Genomic DNA, 19,776 nt, shown 5'->3' on the forward strand with positions numbered 1-19,776 from the left:
ATACACATCATAAAGTCACCCCAAGACAACTGCTTTTTTGCCTTGCTGCCTAGGACAGGCAGATGTAGGGGGTAAACTACAGATAGTTCTGGATGTCTCCAACAGCCCATATTTTTGAGAGGAAGTGAAACTAGACAAGATGTTGATAAGTTTTCAGAAAAAGGACTCCACTTGGACAATAAAAAAAAAATCTTATCCACATGACAGCATGTTTTAAAGCTTTTTATCTTATTAGTGAGGAGATGACTGCACTGGCATCTGCACGATTAGTTAATACTGATCTTCCATTACTTTAAAATCACATTTCATTTTCCTTTTAAGCAAAAATCCATGGAAATTACTTGCAGTGGTAGTATGGTACCATTCCTATAGCCTTTCTGCAGTAATCTCATTTTTGAGGATACTTCATTTTGGTTTTAGGATGAATTCCAGTATGATAACATTTCTTGCTTTGCTCTGTTGAGGTTACAGAGATGAAACTTTAGGAATTCAGCAGTCTAATTTCAACCCAAGTCAGACTTGTTCATGGAGATTTTTCTTCAGAGAAAGTCTTTGTAGGGGCATGTCATAGGTAGCAAGCATAGTCCCGGAAGGGATGTCCTTGCTAAGGGGTGCTTACAGCTTCCTCTGGGATCTGATAGAACCTATCAGCTGGCCAGTTTGAATATGGACAATTCTTTAAGCCACTTAAAGTTGTGACTGCCTCTGTGATCCACACTTAAGAATAGACAAATTCCCCCCCCAAGCTCTCTCTCGTTTCCGGTGCTGGGACAGGTGTCTGCGGGGCCCGAGCGGGGGCCAGTGGGCCTGGCCAGGCCCTGCTCAGGCCAGGCCGGGCCGGGCCACGGCTCCAGGATGACCCCCCCTCCCTCAGCAGGGCTGTGGGCAGCCAGAGCAGCTCGGAACCACCCCCCCCTCATCCCCCCTCCACTGCAGCCAAGATTTCAGCAAAGCAGCACCGATGTCCGGCAGAGGTCAGGTGACCAACAGCGATAAGACACATTCCAGCTGCAAGGCCAAGGTGAGATTAACCCTTTTATTGCTGTGAAGAGCTGAAAACCTGAGGGAAGAGAAAGAGGAGATGCTTAAAGCTGAAATTCTGTTGTGAAGCTATGATATATCAGAGTATCCCGTTGTAATTTCATGAAGATATGGGGGTGGAGTGTTCAACTCGTAAGCAAAAGCACCTGCGCTGAGATAGGCAGATGCTGACGCACCTGTAATTTCATGAGAAGTTTGGACAGGGAGAGATGGAAGCGATGAGGGCTTTGGCTCCAAATGGGAAAGGAGAAAACCTCAATTCCTAGAGATGGACCAGATGAGGACTTTTGCTCCAAATGGGAAAGGAGAAAACCTCAGTTCCTAGAGATGCTCCCAGAGATAGTCCTAAAGATGAAGGTGAGGAAGACCCTTTGCTCCCAGGGAAGGAGAAGGGCCTCTGTTCTTGTTTCTGAATGGCCCAACCTTAAAATTGTACCCCAAAAAACTTCAAGAGTGGATCCTTGAAAGCAGTTGCGGGAGAAGCTGCAAGTCGGGGGAAGGGACTCGCATGCGAGCAGAGAGACTCCTCTTCCTAAATGTACTGAACAATATTTGGAAGTGGGTGGCTGTCTCGTTGTGATGATGTTTTCATAGCATGAGCAAGAGACACTCTTCTTTCTAAATGGACTGAACAAGGTTATTATGGAAGTGATAAACAGACTGAACATCTTAAGGGTTGTCTTTTTACATTGTCAGTGGGAGAAGGGAGGAAGGTGGGGGGAGGAGGAGAGTTCTGAAGGTATGGTATAATTTTTTTCCCCCCTCTTTTAGGTCTGTTAATAAACTCCTTTATATTCTTTCAAGTTTGGTGCCTGCTTTGCATTTCTCCTAATTCTTATCTCACAGAAGATAAACAGTAATGAGTATTTTGGACCAAACCACTACAGGGCAGGAAACTGTGAGCGTGTAGTGATGGGCAGAGCTGTGAGTGACTGTAAATTCAAAGCTCACATTTATCTTGCTGCACAACAATGATTTTTTCCCCCCACTTGCAGAAATCAATTGTGAATTTGAATTAATTTTTGAATACAACCTGGATTTGTGAATAAAACTTTATGTCTGGCTGAATTTACAGCAGCAGAACAGAATTAGGAAGGTTGCAAAGTCTGAAGTGTAGGCAATGGTGAACAATCCCTTGTACCTCCTTCTCTCTCTGCCCTAAACTTTTTTCTAAGTGAGGAGAAAAATGTACAAAGACTTCAGCAAGGTAAAAAACTCTGTGATTCCAAAAATCTGGTAAGAATAGGAAGAACTGGAACGCTTTTATTATATTAAGCTAAACCAAGACAGAAAGTTTGTATTGCAAAGAGTACTTCTTATCATGCACCTTTTTTTTTTTATTCAACAGCATGACACAGTTTGTTCTGGGCCTATCAGTCACAGAAGCATCCTTGATGGTTTCTAGTTGTTTCCAGTGATACAGGTGGATCTAGCAGCCACCTGTATTGTCTGTATTGTCTTTATCTCCGGGAGCACAGCTTCCTTGATGGGAAATGCTCTTTACAGTAGACTGTACTCCAGCAATCAAGACTTATGACTTATGAAATGTCCATAAAAGAAACAGCTGGATGATGTTGTGATATGTACTGGAAATATTTCCCTGGTGTAAACTGATGCTGCTTCACTCCTTCAAGCAAAGTTCTTTTATTTTACAATAGACAAATACAGAATTGCTTGTACTTATATAATACCAAGAGCCTCCAGACCTGATGACATGGTTAAATTTTGCACAACCAGCACTGAAACTCATCTTTAAAATAGAAAATGCCACACTAGATAGGTAAACTGCTAGAAAAATGTGACACTTTGTGAAAATCTAGATTACTTGGTAACAGGTAAGGACTGTCTAAACTCATGGAAGGTCTTAGTTCTGCCTTCACAGAACGACTGTGAATATTGTACAATGAATCTGGGATTTTCATTTGACTGAAATCTCTCCTACGTCATAAATTGATGGTGGATGAGCAATTGACCTGACCTAGTGCTGCAAAATGTTCACTTGAGATGATATATTCAACTACATGTCACCTTTTCTTGTCCCATTTGTGCAAACATTTGTGGGTGCAGGGCTTTGCCTATGATAATATTCACAGTGGCTGCTGCTCTGACAAATCAGGACACTTGTGAGACAGAAGGGACAATGGTTACTTGATGTCTTCCGGTATAAATGGGGTCAGACTGCTCCATGCCTGGCTGCTCCCTTCATTTACCCAGAGACAGGTCAGTCCAACCACACAGCAGCTCACAAACAACTCGCCATCTCAAGTATTCACAGCCTTTTCACTGAGCAGTTATGGACAGCAAATACATCAGTAAAAAAGTACCTATTCATTTGAGGATAACAGGAAGAGAAAAGCTGGCTTTATGCGGCCTGGTAAATTATTTGCATGAATCATTCAACCAGTCAAAGTGCATTTGCTAATAAAAGAGAATGGGAAAGGAGATGTGCTAGCGGCAACAACGTGTTGTCAAGCCAAGATGAAAATGAAAGCAAGAAGTAGGGCACTTTGTTGCCTTCTCTCTCTCCCCTGCATTAGTACTCAAGGAAGTTTAGACCCTTTGAAAGCCTAAGAGCTTTGCACTCCGGCAGGAAACTCCAGTAATAAAAGAGAGGGCACTGTGTCATATGGTTCCTTCCCTGGGACTCTGGAGTGTGCACAAACACATAATTTCTGTTATTGCACATTTCCACTGAGATGGTGCCCAAAGGCTCCAGTGGGGCTGGCTCATGCTACGTGAGGGGCTGAACAGCATCTCCCCCCGAGGCCAGGGAGGCTGAGGGTGACCAGTGAACACAACAGCTGTGCATGGTAGCAACTGGTGAGACCTGTCCTTTCTGCAGCTGTCAAGCAGCAGGACTGTGCAAACAGTAGCTGATTTCAAACTTGCTGCAGAGAAATTTAGGAGCAGCTGGTGATTAAGAGGAAGGAATTATCACAACAGGTTTCTTAGTGCTCTGTGTGACATGATCAGCTGGATGCAGCATGCTCCCCACCAGCTGAATTGGCCAACACTGTCACTGGCATCAGGGATGCTGCAGGTTTCTGACCCAGTGCCGGTCAAGATGTTGCTTCCATTTGGAAATGAAATATTAGCAAAACTGGCTGGGCATCTGCAGGACAGCATGCCTGGCCTGTGAAGAAAACTGTGTGAAGAACCAACAGTTTTACAGAAAAGATTCCAGGCTTTTCTTTTCCCTCTTTTCACCTTTCACTTGAGCTGTAATATTTAGGATGATCAGATAATTCAGGGGATGTTTCAGCTAAGTCAGAAGGAACATTTCTGTGTGCATGGTAGATCTCAATCTCAAAAGCTGGAAAGAAGAATCTCTGTGTATTCAATGTGCTGCACTGTCACCTTCCTTGTGACAGCATGTCATGGCTCATGATGCCAAGGTGTACTAGTTTGAAAACAAACCAGTGGGAGGCACCAAGTCAGAATAACAATTTAATGGGGAAATTAAAGAAAAGGAAAAACTAAAAGAAAACACTGGTTCAAATTGACAGAGTCAAGATACAACCTGACACCCTGTTAGTCAGGGTGGTGGTAGCAGTCTGGTAGAATGGTGGCTGCAGTCCTCTGAAGTGGTGATCCTGTAGAAAAAGGGTCTGCTCTTCCTCAGAAGGTCCAGTGGTGGCTGTGTAGCCCCTGTCCTCTAGAAGTCCAGTGGAAGGGTTGTCTCTGGTGTTCAGAATCTCAGATTATATCCAGGATGGAATGCTTGGTTCCTCCCTCTGGGTGGAGCATCTCACAATGGGGTAATGAGTCATGAGGCCAAGTGTTGATTAGGCTCATTAAGAGAAGATAGTCCAGAGGGAGTTATCTATGAGTCATGCGGCAGGACAATGATGGGCCATTAACAGCAAGATAGTCTGGGGGGAGGAGGCAAGGAAACACTGCCCCACCTGATTTCAACAGCTCATGAAGATGGTAATAGAATACACTGCAACCCAGGACACAAGGGTGGTGGCAGCCAGACTGTGGGAGCATTAGGAATATATAACTGAGGAATGTTGCCATTTTCATCACATTTTGGGCCATATGTGTTGAGAAGAAGGATTTTGCTACATGCACCTCTGCACTGGGGAGTGTGTGGGGGCAGAACTTGGTGTGGGACAGGAGCTGTCTGTGACTGATAGCTGGGTTTTTTTGCCCAGCAGAGCCTCAGTCTTCTTACCTGTTTTTTGAGCATATGGGGTATTAAACTCATTGATAAAGTGTTTGAGACGCACTGGGGAAATCCCCTTGATAAGATGAGAGGTTGTTATTAAAACATTTTAAATTCCTCCATGACTGTTTTCAGTGCCTGCTTTGCAACATAGTGGAAAAAAAATGTTTGTTAATACCTTTTTCTTCTGTTGGCTTCTCTGCTGCAACCCTGTGTCCTTGCTTTAATACTCTGTCCTTCATGCTCCAGTTTCCTTCTGTAGCCTACCACCACAGTTTGTTGTTACCTACACAATACATGGTTCACCTAACCATATGTATCATTTCTCCTAGACGGTCCTTGCTCCTGGGGCCACTAGAACAAAATATTGCTTGGGAAAAGACCTTGTCTCCTGCAGCTCTCATCGTGATACCTGGCAATGGTAGGAGCCTTCCCCAGGGCAGCAAGTCCTTTGCCGTGTTCTCGATGCCCCACTCCCTGGTGCTGCAGCTCTTCTCACAGCTGCCGGTGCATCTTAGCACATGTGACCTCAGCTGGGTCCTAATATTGACAACTGACAGAGGATGCATATATATCTACCCAATATTCACTGTGTGCACATCAGTGTGCATTAATTCTTTATTTTATGAGAGCTGCCATTGTTTGCTGACTTCCTCTTCTGAGAAGATGAGAGTGGAAGCACCGTGCCTCCTCACCAGAGCCGGACTCCGACCATCACTGCTGTTTGTTATTCACACACCAGAGACCACAACTAACACTGGCTATTACATACATTATTCGAGGCAAGGAGATAGCAATTGTATTAAACAGTGCATGATGAAACAGTTCAACAAAGGGCAACTTTCTCCAAATGAATCTTAAACATCTTAGTGCACTGCTGGGATGCCTAAAATGCTTCTGAATTTACCATATGTATTTCTTTTTTATGGGAGACAGTGTTTTTCCTAGCAAGGCACACAGATTGAAAGCACTTAAGAGCAAGAAAAGCAGGCCTGTTCACTTGATGACTGAACACAGGTTGATCCTGTGATATTCAGAAACAAAAAACCACTTTTGAAACAGAATTGCAGTCAGAGGCAAGGAAAGGGACATCAACCTGCTGTGCTACACAAGGCTATTAGTTTAATTGCCTCCAGGAGAGGGGCAACAGCTCCTGGTTCATGCTTCTCATCAGCCCCGTTTGGGGTCATCCCTGACTTTGCTGTACAGGCCATGGTACCCAGCCCAGAGGACTGGGCTGCTTCAGCTCCCTCCACCCGTGGCATCCCATTTCCCCAGCTGCCTCTCTGCACTGCTTGTGCTCCTTGCAGACAGATGGTGGTCAAGGTGATCTGCCAGAGTAAGATTTCAAACCTTATTATGGTGCACTTGTTCTCAGTCAGGATTTATGTGCCCAGCATACTCCTTTCTTGGCCTCTGCTTTCTCTGTAACCATTAAAATTAAAGGACCTGTGACGGTGATAGCAAAGAAGAGAGCATTAAGCATTTAAGGCTAAGGAAGAAAGCTATGGCAGGACAGCATATTCCCTCCAGGCCTGCAAGTTATTCCTATTTGCCGTTGAGAAAATACAAGGAATTAAACTCTTCAGAGCGCGTGAAAACTTCTTGCCCCAAACTCACATTTCAGGAGAAGCTGCTGGCCTGAGCCACTTCTGTAACCCAAGCCTGAGGCTGAGGCTGCAGCAAAGAGGTTGGTTTGCACCAGGAACCGGGAGACCCAGTGCAGCACCCCGACATCCAGCACCCTGATATCCAGAGCTTCCTCCAGCAGCATGTCTGTGGGGAGCAGGGCAGCACTCCCTTGCATGGCGTGGGTTGTGGAGCTGATGTCCCACGGGTAAGCCTGTCACAGCCATGTGCCTGCAGTGCCTGCAAGTACGCGGTGTTCCAAGGCACCACCTCTGCTCTGCTATTTCCTTCAGTTGACCCCACAGCACTTTCCCAGCTGGAAGCAGCTCCCTCACACCCAGTCCTGGCAAAGTTATCACTGAGTTCAGGGCCATTAGCACCTGATTTTTTTCCTCTGAACTGTCACAGCTTTGTAGCTGATCAAATCTGAACAGGATGCATTTTGCAGACATGCCCTCATTCTCCCCATATTCCCAGGAGCCGCCCCAGGGCCCTACCCCCAGGCTGCAGAGAGGCAGAGCACTTTGGGGGAGCTGCATGGCACTGGAGGGCTTATATGAGCTGGGTGGAAAATATGTTGAGCTGTGGGAAGCAATGGTCTTTCAATAAGCATTGAAAAGTGTACAGTCAGGCATTTAAGAGCAGCCCTGGCAGAAAAACAAAGAGAAACTCTGGGTGAGCTAATCCAAAAACAACAAAAGAAATTTTCCTTTGCCCCTCCTGGCTTAGAGCTCTGCCTTTCCATAACTTCTGCCTGTATTGCTGTCTCTCACACGCACCCTTCTACTCCTGCCCAAAAAGGTTCCAGAGAGGAAACCAGCTCTGCTGGGGAAACACTGATTTGCAGATTTTGCAAGAACACAAGAAGAGAAAGAAGTGGGGAGGAAAGACATGAGATGGCACCCTGTACAGGGTGGGTCAGCCTGCGAAGGCTGCCTGCACTGCTGGGGCCACCTGCCACCTGCTCCTCACCTTGAACTCCTCTGGCAGGGTGAAGGGAAAAGGCTGTGCAGGGAATGGGGGAAGGAAAGGCATCTGGGGAACTGTTAGTCGAGTCTAGTTTAGTTAATCAGTTGAGCTTGGTTTAGTAACTTGTAATCATAACATGTCATGAACGACACAGGGCATTGCCTCATGAACAGCTTGACCTGTGCTCCCACCCCAGACTGGACAGGGTTTGGTCTCCTAAATGTATATATTTGGTAAGGAAGAAAAGTTCACCTCCCTCCATCCTTTCACAGAGGCCTGAGAATGAGGAGCCTATTTGCTTTTGGGGTATAAAAGGTTTTTCGGAGCAAGTCCCAGGAGGGCTGTGATGACTCCGTCCCTAAGCATGGCTCAAAAATTGGACCATGAGCCTGGATCCTTGGTCTGGGTGTTGTTGTCACATGCTTCCTATCACACCACGTGGGCATTTCCAGGCAAACTCTGCCTGACTTGGAAAGTTCCTGCCTGCCTGGAGGTTATTTGCAACAGCACTGGCTGCTGCAGAGCGCTGGATGTGAAAGACAATGCTGCAAGGAGCATCTTCCTCCAGACAGCTGCTTTCTGCTCTGGGCTGCACAAAACACACCACATCTACACACTCAGGAACAACCTATGGAGATGTCTGACGATACCTGCATGGAAATGCCCTGTTCCTCCTGCATTTAGGTGCCTGAGTGCAGCAGTCAGAGCTGCTTTTAGGCTCACATAGCGACACAGAGCTCGTATAGCGACAGCATTCCCAGGGCAGTTCTGATTCCCTTGCATATATGCCTGCATCCCTCTGCTCCCAATTTAGCAGGTCATCTGCAGCCTGCTGCCTGGAGCAGGCAGGATACAGGAACACAGTCTGCCACTCAGTTCATCTCTCATTTGTCCAGCAAAGAACAAGAAAAGAAAATTTTTTTTTTCTGTTTAAACAGATTAGGGAAATTCTGGATTTTTTTTTTACAAAAATATTTTTGATGTCTGGCAAAATGAGAATGGTTGTGTTTGAGCAAATCTGAAGATTTAGAGAAAAGACTGACATTTTTAGCATCCTTTGCAATTCCACTTCCAATTTTGAAAAATGCTGACCACTTTAATCAAAATTTTAAAAAGCAAAGAATAATTATATATGAAACAATAGCTTTCCTGGATATTTCAAATCACTGTGGGAGATGACTTTTTAGTTTCAAGAGCTCTGAAAGAGACAAATTCCTTTGGCCTTGACAGCAGCAAGTGAATGTGACTCATGGCTGGGGAGCTGTAGCCAGAGCAGGATTTGTCCTTTAGGACAGCCAGCAGCTGTCCAGGGGTGCTTGGAGCTTCTTGGCTCAATAGCAGATCCATAACCAATGAATAATTATTTCTGCATTGGTATATAATGGCTATTATAATATTTTCATTGTACTTTTCTCTTTAACAGTCAGCAATGCTGATAAATAAATGAAAACTTCTCTTCTGTCGGAGAAAGGATGGTGGTGTCCAGCGTCTCTGCATGTTTATATGCTCCTGCCCCTTCACCAGGTTCTTTCATGGTCGTTATTTCAGTGAGTTATCTCCTTGTGCCATTTGTCAGCAGGGAAGGCTGCAGGGTTTCCCTGCTGGGTGGGACCATGTGTGGGCTCCTGTGAACACCTTCCCCAGTATCCTTGGGGCACACATCTTATAAAATAGTACAGAAATAGTCAGTAGACAACTCTTATAATACATTGGTCTCTTTTCAGAAATACTCAAGATCTGTTTGAGAGGAAAAGATCCTCCTGTGAACCTCCTCCCTTCGTGAAAACTGCTCCTTTGAATGACTTCCTGAAACATCCACGTGGCTCCAGGGAAAGTTTCATAATTCTGAATTAGAGAGGCTTTGCTCTGCAATCAAGACTTCAAACATTGTCATTTAGCAGCCTTCTGAAATAGAGTATTTCAGTGTCTTTTGCTCTTCTCACAATAGCAGTAATGTGAGGAAATCTCACAAGCACAGCTGGTCTAAATAGTGACATGTACGAAATAAAACAGACTACTTGGGCCTGGTACATACATCCTGCTGCTCTAGATGATTTCTAAACACAGAACACAATGAGCATCAATTGACAACTCATAAACTGTTGAAAGGGGATGCTGGGCTATTTCTGTATCCTGGAAGTGTGCACTGTCTGAAGAAAATGAGAAGGAATAGTTTTCATTTTGAGCTTACATCTACCAAAAGGATTTAGACAGTTAACTACATTTAAAAATATCTTGGAGGCTGTATTTTCTTTCCTTTTCTGGAATACCTGCTAAGTAACAACTTAACCATGTGTTAAGGCCAACACACAGACAGCCCAAGCTCAGAAAGGCTCAGTGAATTCTTTAAGTGGGAGAAAAAGGAGACAATCTATGGGTATGAATCTGGGGGAGGGTTCTCTCTCTGCTATTTTTTTACCCTCCATGGACCCCTTTCCTGTGCAATAGCTGTAGATGGCTGCAGAGTCTGCAGAGCCAGACTGTGTATGCTTCAGGCCCCGGACTTCTGCATGACCCATATGCATAACCCCAAGAAATTAGAACATTATATCCGGGGGATCAGCCCTGAGCCATTTCTGACAGGAGTTAATAAATGGCACAAGATCTGCTAAGGGACAGAGGGTAACAGGCTCATTTGTCAGCCTGTTCGAAGCAGTTGTCTTCTTTGTCTTCAGGATATATTTCAGCATCTCAAATATTTTGCAAGCTGCCAGCCCATGCAACTGTACTAAATTCTTGTAGACGCCACTGCGGTGGCTTCACTCTGGGTCAAGAGGCCACATTATGCTGCCACACTGTAAACCTGGCACTGGGGCACATGCTGAAGGGTTTTGTCCACATAAGCAAGAGTAACATTAGATATTCATTGATTTACTGAAATCACCAAATCTGCTGGTACATTGGACACTATAGGTGGGAAATCAGCTATCTTTTTTAGAAACATAGAATCTATCAAGAAATAGAAGAGGCTGTGGAAGTTTCTGATAAGGGAGAAATCCGTGTTATAATGGCAAAGTCCTGATTAGAGGATCATCTGCATCCAGATACCAGGATCAGCAAAACCAAAGAGAATACTGGAACAGCATTTAATGACACTTTTCTATGTAAGGATTCAAAAAGACAGCACAGTGGAAAAATATGAATTTCCTTGAGATGTGCCAAGAAAATGCTGTGCATATTCCTGGTGTGACTGTGTACTGTGCCAAACATGTGATGTGGGTACGTGCCTTGGGCAGCGAGAGTCTTGTGGCACAAGCCAGGGCACCTTCAATGATCAAATTGTCAGGAAGGGATTTCTCCATTCAGAGTGAGAGTTCAGTGACTTTTTTCAATATTTTGCCTCTTGCCAGAATATTCCTGGCAGAAAACTTGTTTATTTGGATATTTGTATAAGGTAAATCATAACAAAGGAACCACAGATGCAGCTGAAACAGGCTGCTGCTCAGTCCTTGTTCAGCAGCTCATTTTCAGAAAACGCCACTGATTTACTGCCATTGACATCCAAAATCCTATGGATGAATCAGGTCTTTGCTTCTCAGGTACTTGAGTCTGATTTTTCCGGCTATGCTGAGTAACAGGAGGGTTATTATTTAAATGGAAACAGTAAGTACAATGTAAAGAAAAGAAAGAAAAAGAGAGGGAGCATCATGACTGCTGTGAGACCTTCAGCATTGGCAGCACGAAAGTTGTGTGGTCTTTCTGCAGAGTATTAGGCCAAGCAGTGCTGCTGGACCTCCAGCTTACTCTGTAGTGCTGTGTAACACCTTTGCGGGGTTAGAGAGGAGAAGGCAGCATTCTCACCTCCAGCCCAGGGTGGTCCCTGCTGTGCTGTAGGACTGATGCTGGCTGCTGGTGATACTCTGAGGAGGGACTGTGCAGGTTCTTGATACTGTGGCCTATGTCCATAGAATACAACAGTATCAGGCTACAATTTCCTTGAACATGACATCTACACCTACTGTCTGGCAGCATCAGGAGTGTGACACAGCAAAGACTGTAAAGAGCTCGTCTGTTTTGGTGCTGGTGCTATGAAGGGTGATGCTTCCCTATATTTCTAGTCCAAAACCCAACCTGCATTATGAGGAAGATCCACCCTAAACAGCACAGAGTGCTCTGGGCACAGAGTGCTGTTTAGCTTCCTTGTTTAGCTGCAGATGCATATTGTTTTGGGCATCAGATGCTTTGTTTACAATAGAAGCCGTGGTCATCACAGGGTGTCTTCTATGGAGTGAAGGAGGGACATGGCAGGAAAAGCTTCTCAGGCTGCACTGGGGGAAACTGGGTGGCAGTGCTTGGGTTATGTCACAGGTTTGTGCATGTATTGGATTTTGAGGACCAGTTGTCCAGCAGCAGTACAGGGGTGAAGGAGCTCCCCACTGAGTGGGAGCTGGCCCATGGGTTGTGCTCCCAGGATCATTGTGTCAGACAGGGGGAGAGACAGAAGTGATTTCTCCTCTCCGTCACCTCACTACCATGTGCAGGAGTTTCCCCTCCCATGTAATGATGGTGTTGAAACTGAAAGATAATGGTTCAAGGAACTTCTGGCATTTAGCATATGATAACTTAAAATCTTATCAGGATCAAAATGCTTCTGATACAAAAAGCCATTATGAAATTGTTTTTAAGGCTTGACTTCCTTTTCCCGGCAGTGGATACAGTCCAAGGTAAAGTCCAAACTGAGACTGCCACACTGAGGGACACTTTTTCCTAATGCTGACACTGCTTTTCTAATGCATCTGGATGAAGCTTTGCTGTGGGAGTAGATGCTAACTCTGAAAGCTGCCAGTGCAGGGTGGGACACCTTTCCTGAGTGTTCCCCACCAGGCACCAGGATCCTTAGGATGCATGGCTATCAGGGGTGATGCCCCTGGGAAGGGAAAGAGAAAAAGCCTGTTTGTACCAGGATATGCTGTGCTGGAGCCCTGTACACACCCATGCTTGCTCTTCTCATCCATGCTCTACATAATCAACTCATGAATCTAAAACTGCTCTCCAAAACTCTTAATAACCAAAGATCCCTCTTAATTCAGTTGTTTGCTTCATGCTTTAGCTGTTGGAAAAGTTATATCTTTTTTCAGAACAGGAGGCAAAGTACTGTAGAGTAAGTTCCAAGTTCTCCCATTCAAGGAACCTGAAAAACACTGCTACAAAGTCCACAGGATGGGAGGTGTCCTGGCAGAGAGAAGGGAAGGAGAGGTGCCACATGTCGTGTCACACCCTTTGCCCCGAGCTGCACCACCGCCCTCAGGCTGAGCTGCCCCTCACTTTGCAAGTGCTAAAGGGTAAGTCCCACATAAACACTCGAAAGGAGATTAGGCCCCAGAAGGTGTGTCTGGCACCATCCTACCCTAAAAAACATAGAAGCCAAAACCCCCAGACTCCCCTGCTGGGCACATCCTTGACTCCTCCTGGTACCAGCAGCCTCTGAGCTGCTGAGCCTGTCTTGCTCCATGGCAAAGAGGTCCTGCTTTCTCATCACTGCCTCCAGCACCGAATAGTCCAAAAACTAAGCCAGAGGGGGCTTATTGGGTATGAGTCCTTGCCAGGTGCAAAGGCTGATGAACTCTGGCACCCACTGCTATTTGCAGATGCATAATTACATGTTCATAACAAATATGCCATCAGTTCAGGGCGGTCAGGAACGTGTTTCATCACAGGCACACTAGGGCACAGGTACAGGCTTGAGCTGCCTCCTTCTTCTTAAAATCTTTAATGATTTTTTTTCTTCACCTGGATAATCCTGGAGCTGCTGGCCATGAGTGGTTCTCACACCTCCCCTTCACAAAATGAGTGCACAAAGGCATTTGTGGAGAACAGAAAGTACTCAAGATTTTGACAACAGCTACAGCTGAGAAACATGTTTGATTCAACATCTTCTGTTTTTCCCTTTGTCTCACCTGAGGACCTCTGTAACTATTTGAATTTCCAATGAAAGATTTTTAAATGCATTTTTTCCATTACAAGTAACCTTAAGTGTAAGGGAGGTTAAATATAGAGTTAGGAAACACAGGAATGTTCAGGTTGAACAAAATGCTTCTGATTGCTCAAGATTAAATATTTTTTTCCTCCCTGCCTTGTTAACCCAGAAATGTTCTCTTTCTGGTTTGTTTTGACCTCTGAGCTGACAAATGCTCCCTCCTCTGTGCCTGCTCAAGGGTACAGTAAGTGCATCTTTAGTATGTTTCTTGTTTTTCCCCAGGCATTCTCATTTGCCTTGAGCTCTTTGAATTTGAAACCTTGATCTCTGCTTTCCAGCACATTTTCTCCCTTGCCAGCTGAGAAAAGGCATGTTCAGCACTGTGATGGTGGAGGCAGCTGCTCTGAGCCTCGTGGGCAAGTTGGGCTGTGGCAGAGCAAGCTGATGGAGCTGAGGAAACCTGCGGTCCTCCTGAATGCCAGCATTGAGGTTTGTTTTAGGAGAAAAGAAGGACACTTATACTTTCCCCTCGTGGATTCTTTTTGCTTGTAAAAGAGCCAATCTGACCTTAGCAGGTCTTCTTGTACACCTCACCTTGGGCAGAGCCAAGGCCATGGACCTGCATTACCCTTTATACCTTTCTTGTAAGTACTTGCATGGCAGGTGGGGTCACCATCCTCCCTTATCATGAGTTTTATATCACCTACTCATTTGTTAAGTCAGAGAACCTCTTCTGTCATCCTGACTGGGTGGGCAGAAGAAGAAGACACCCCATTCCCATCCTCCCATATGGAGGGTGAGCATGGGAGCAGCTCCAGCTCTCATCCCCAGTGAGTGGGTGGCTGCCTTAAAGCACCAATGGTGCCTAGTTGCATGGGTGTCCCTTGCCATATTGCAGATCAACTCTCACTCCTGAAAGCATCCTCACTTTGCAAGACGTCAGGATTCAGAGGATTTTGAGCTCAGCAAAGCATTTTGGAGATACATTGCGACACATTAAGATTCCTTGTTTTGTGGTTGGCTTTCTGCACTTTGATGGATTCCTGACACCCGTTCACTTTAGGACGGGTGGTTATCACACACTTAAAGCCTCTCTCCAACTCATCAGGGACAGCCAAAAGTGGCAGTATAAAGATACAGACCAGCAGACTGATGTGTGGAAGTTTCAACATCTGCATTGTTTGTCTAATTCTTCTTCTCAATCCCTCATCATGGAGTATTGCCATCCCTGATCCTCCTGCCAATGCCTTCTAAGGGTACAGAAATGTCATGGAAGAGTTCTCATTGACAAAACCATAAACATGGGCAGTTTTACAGGAAAGCTGGTGTATTATACATACAGCAGATAATTGTGCTGCTAGGAGAGAGATAGCACAGGCAATAAAAAGTAAACAGTGAGTGTTTGCCCAGCAGCTTGTGGACTCACAGCAGGCTGCTGGAGGAGGCAGGGAGCAGCTCAGATCAACTACTTCATGGTCAAGGCCAGAGAAGCAGTAAAGGAGATCCTGAGGAGGATCTGCTGACAGCTGGGACCCTGTTGGGTAGATCTGTGTTTGTGGTCCTTTACACACACCTGCAGCCTCTGGTCTCAACCATTCTGCTAAAACAGGCCGTGGACTGACCATGTGTGACTTCTCCCACTGCCTGTCTTCTTCCACACTGAGTGCTGTGTGAGGAAGAGGGAAGAGAAAGCTGATGCAGGTGCAAGCAGTAGTATGGACTGTCCCCAGCTGAATCATGATTTTCATACAGCAAGTGAGGAAGTACTATACTCTTGCATGAATAAATTAAGTTTTTAATAATAGCATTGAAAAATCAGTTTTGTACATGTGGGTGTGCAAGAGTGCTGAGAGGAGCAGCACCCCATGCAACAGGTGATTCCATAAGCCACCCTGGCTGGCCACACCACAGGCAGCTGCCTGCACCCAGGGTCAGCCTACCCAGCTGTTGTCCCAACAGCTGTGTCATCCTAATCCCCTGCCATGTGTTAGTGTTCCCCTGGCATGCCCAGAATTGCCAGCGATGGCTGCAGCTCCTCTTGGCCAGAGCATCTGGGGAAGGGTGGCCTCCAAGAAGTCTTTATTTTCATGCTGATAAAGATCAAAATCTTTCTCTCCGGGGTTTCACAGCAGTTCCCACTGTGGAGGAGGGCTTGCTTGGGAACTGAGTGATCTGTCCCAGGGTGGAGGCAGTGGCCACACTAATAAAGCAGAGCTGCACACGAAGCCAAGGGCAAATCGCAGAGGGCAGTTTGGGACAGAGGCACTGTCAGCCCCTGGCAGATCTGTGTTCAGAAGGAAAAGCTGTCATTAAAGGCCACCCAGATCACAGCATCCGTGTCACCCAGGGGCTTGTCTGCAGAACACATGAATTTGCGTTGCCATGACCTTTCACAGCCCATCACCCTCCTGTACCCCTTGGTGATGTCACTAGTGCCTCCATAATAATGGTTCAGAGAATCCGCATGTGTGGATCAGCACCCACTCTGTTAGATGGCACATGGCCAGGGGACATGATCATCATTATCCCAATTTATCTAGATACTCTGAATAAAGAGTGAAAGGTGGCAGGTAAAAACACAGTGGTGGATTCAAGGAGGTGGCACTGTTCAAGAAGAGTTCAAATTCTTAAAAATCGTGCAAAATATTGCAAGTCTTAACAAAAAATGTTGGGCTGTGCCAAGAAGAATATCCAACTCAGAGGTTGTAAAGATTAAGCAGCTGGGTGGCGTTAGGTAGGGTGGGACTTGATAAGGGAAGAATTAATAATTCTGTTTTGCTCACTTGGAGATTATTATCAAAATGAGAAGAAGGTGCCAGGGTCTCAAGTTGACATTTAAACCTGAGGAGCTGTGTATGCACCAGAAAGCTGCATGTATGTGGAAAAATATTCCTCCTAGCTGGGAATGTAAAACCATTATGGGTTTGTTTGAATTGCAGGGCAAAGATTTTATTTAGTGTGTGCTACACAGCACATCTTCCAGCTCCCAGGTCTGTGAGGCTGGTTCCCAGTGGGAAAGTTAGATTCTTTCTCCCAGTTGCAGGATGGGAAAATCAGAGTTTGGCTAGCAAAACAAAACAGAAAAAGGATAAGTTGTAGCTGGAGTGAAAATTAATAACTCGTTTTGCATCAACTTGAAGATTTTCACCACTTGCAGCCTTCTTTAAGTGTTTAACCTCACACTCAAAAAGACGTGTCAAGTGATTGTGCTTTAAAATATTGCACTTGAATCTGTGGTTAGTATTTGTATTCCCCAGGATCTGGGGTGATTTGCTGAGTTTGACCTGACTCCACACTTTTTGTCATTCACCTGGAGCAGCCTCTTCCTGAAGGACAGACCCCATGGAAGGCACCCATGCTGGAGCAGTTTTTGAAGAACTGCAGTCCATCAGGACTTCTCATAATGTGTGATTTTCAAGTCTTTGTGAAACAGCTCTTTCAAGATAATACTTCAGTAGTTGCATTAATACAGAAATTAAATCCACAGGGAGCACAGACCTTTACAATCACTTGTAAACAAGGTCAGGTTTTTTGAGCTGCCTTCATGGCTAGGTGGCCTGACAAAACCATCAGGCAGTATTGATGTCATCACCATCAAAAAATAGTGTGTTTCAAAAGATAAAGCAAATATGAGCCACTTAGCAGCTATGTGGTACAGAAAGCTACTTCAGATTTTCTTCCAGTACCAATTTGATGGACCATAAGTGTATAATGATTGAAAAAAAACTCTTTTCACAGATCAGGAGGGGATATTTAGTGGCTGAAAAATGGTTTTATGTGTTAATGCCCTTGGCAGTGCTTCATTCTCAAATTTCTTATGACATACATGTGTGAACGCAAAAACAAAGTCAATTGTAAAATCGTTGGGGACAAAATCAAAACTAAAGCCAAATGTTGCTTGCCCTACTTCTAGAAAAAAGCCTTTTATTCATAGCTGTCAGAGCAGTTGATGTTGGTCTGGATGAAACATCAAAAATATGAAAAGTGAGGACAGATAATGCTAAAATAACAGCAACAACAACGAAAAAGTGGGAAGTGATCAAAACTCTTCCCACTGCCAAGTCAAAATAAGATGAGATCTCTGTGACAGATATATGTTACTTTGTCTATCAGAAGAGTGCCCTACTCTATCTGGGGTACTTGGTGCTGGCAGTTCTTAACCCTGTTTTGTCTCCATGGGGAGCACAGGAAGTGCTGAGGTCGGGAGAGCTGTAACAGCAGACACCACCCTGCAAAGCAGCTCCTGGGGATGTGAACTGGGCTTCACATGGCCACCTCTCCTGCAAGTGTGGCCCTTGGAAAAGTCTTGGACCATATACCCCTTGTCAAAAAGCTGCATTTCTAAAGAAATAGAGCTTTGGGCTCTTCTGCTGGAGTGGCTGCTGAGGCAGGGACCCAAAAGAGGGGTAGAGGCCCAGTCCTTAAACACTGAGGTGATAAAATGCCTGGGGCAGATGGTTTGGGGAATATCCTTGGCTTGGCATGGCTGAGAGCAGTGCCATTCTGAGAACCAGTTTGTCCTTTCTGTACAGGTCAGTACGGCCAGGGCCTGGTTATTTCAGGTATCCTCCACACATGGCAGTTGAGGGCCTCTCACTGCTCTCATCTGCCACCCTTGAAAAGACCATCAGTGCCTGCTGCAGAAGCAGAAGGACATGGAATGTCCCTGCTTGAGGACAACACAGCCTGTTTTCTAATTCTGCCTGTGTCCAGCCCACTAGAGAACCTTTTTTTTTTTTTTTCTGCAAGAGTACTGTTTTCTTCTGTTTTTAAGCCTTGTCACAGTTATGAATTCCCTTTGATCCAGTATGTCCCTATCAGCTCTAACAGAGGGAGAAAGAGGAGCTCCTGGGATGAATTCCTGTCTGCAGCTGATGCTGAGAAACACTTTTTATGAACTGTTACTGTCCTTTTCCAGTAAATTTATTACTGGAAATAAACCTTTATTATAGAGCATATTGGTCAAAACCTGAGGACTGTTTTTGGGCTGGAATGTGAAATGCCAGGACAGTGTCCAGTTAAAAGTCCTGTGATGCAAATTATGTGAATGCAGAAGATGAAGTTTCTGCTCACCCATCACATTTGACACAAATGTCCTCCAGTGCCGTGAAAGCAAATATCCATGCAAAACACGTTTTTTTATGAATTCAGAAAAAATTTTCTGTCCAAATGAATTTTTAACTTATGCATCTTCTTCATTGCTGAGCCCTCTCCCCTCAGCCAGGATGCTGCTCTGGCCAAAGAGGATATTTTGGGACACAGAAGCTTTCTGTGAGCTCCTTTCACAGACTGTCCCAAGGCTGCACACTCCTCAGAGGGGTTGAAGCAATGTCTGCAGGACTGGGCTTGCTTTCAGAGGTGGGGACTGCTTTTGGAGAAAGGTTTTATGTTTTCTACGGTCATTGTCATCATAGCAGAGATGTTGATTTGTCCTCGTCTCCTCCTGCCTAGGAGACATTAAACACTAGCTACAGACTACTGGCTGAAGTGAAGGCATATGGAAAAGACTCTCTGCACTACTGGAAATAAGGGTGGTAATGATTCCAGAATGCAGACCAGAGAGAAATTGAGCTGGGCTCTTGACACTTGAAGGCAAGTAATTTTACAACATGGAAATGCATTTTCTTGTTCTCTTTGAAAAAAATATTCCTTGCAGGAGTTTTGATGCTGGTTAGTCATCAGAAGTGGGTATTTAGTGGGTTAACAGCTCACAGACCAATGCAAATGATTTCAGCAGCTGACAGTCACAGACTGCAGTGACCCAGCTATCTAATAACCTTGCCTAGAGTCAGGCACCAAGAGAAAAAGTAATTTTAACATGTCTAGATCAGCAAAAACTAGAACAGCAAGAGCTAAGCAAGGGGAATACAATGGTGGGGTCAGGAAGGCGAAAGCATTGCTGCCAGCTGGATGCAACACTCCACCTACTGCTGCCTGGAGGACTGATCCATGCTCCTGTGCCAGGGGGATGGAGCTAAACACCACTTATGGGGCTGGAAATGAGGTTAACTCCATTGCACACACAGCTTGCAGCTGCTCCATGCACTGTAGT

This window comes from Corvus hawaiiensis, chromosome 14 (assembly GCF_020740725.1).
Source record: "Corvus hawaiiensis isolate bCorHaw1 chromosome 14, bCorHaw1.pri.cur, whole genome shotgun sequence".
NCBI lineage: Eukaryota > Metazoa > Chordata > Aves > Passeriformes > Corvidae > Corvus > Corvus hawaiiensis.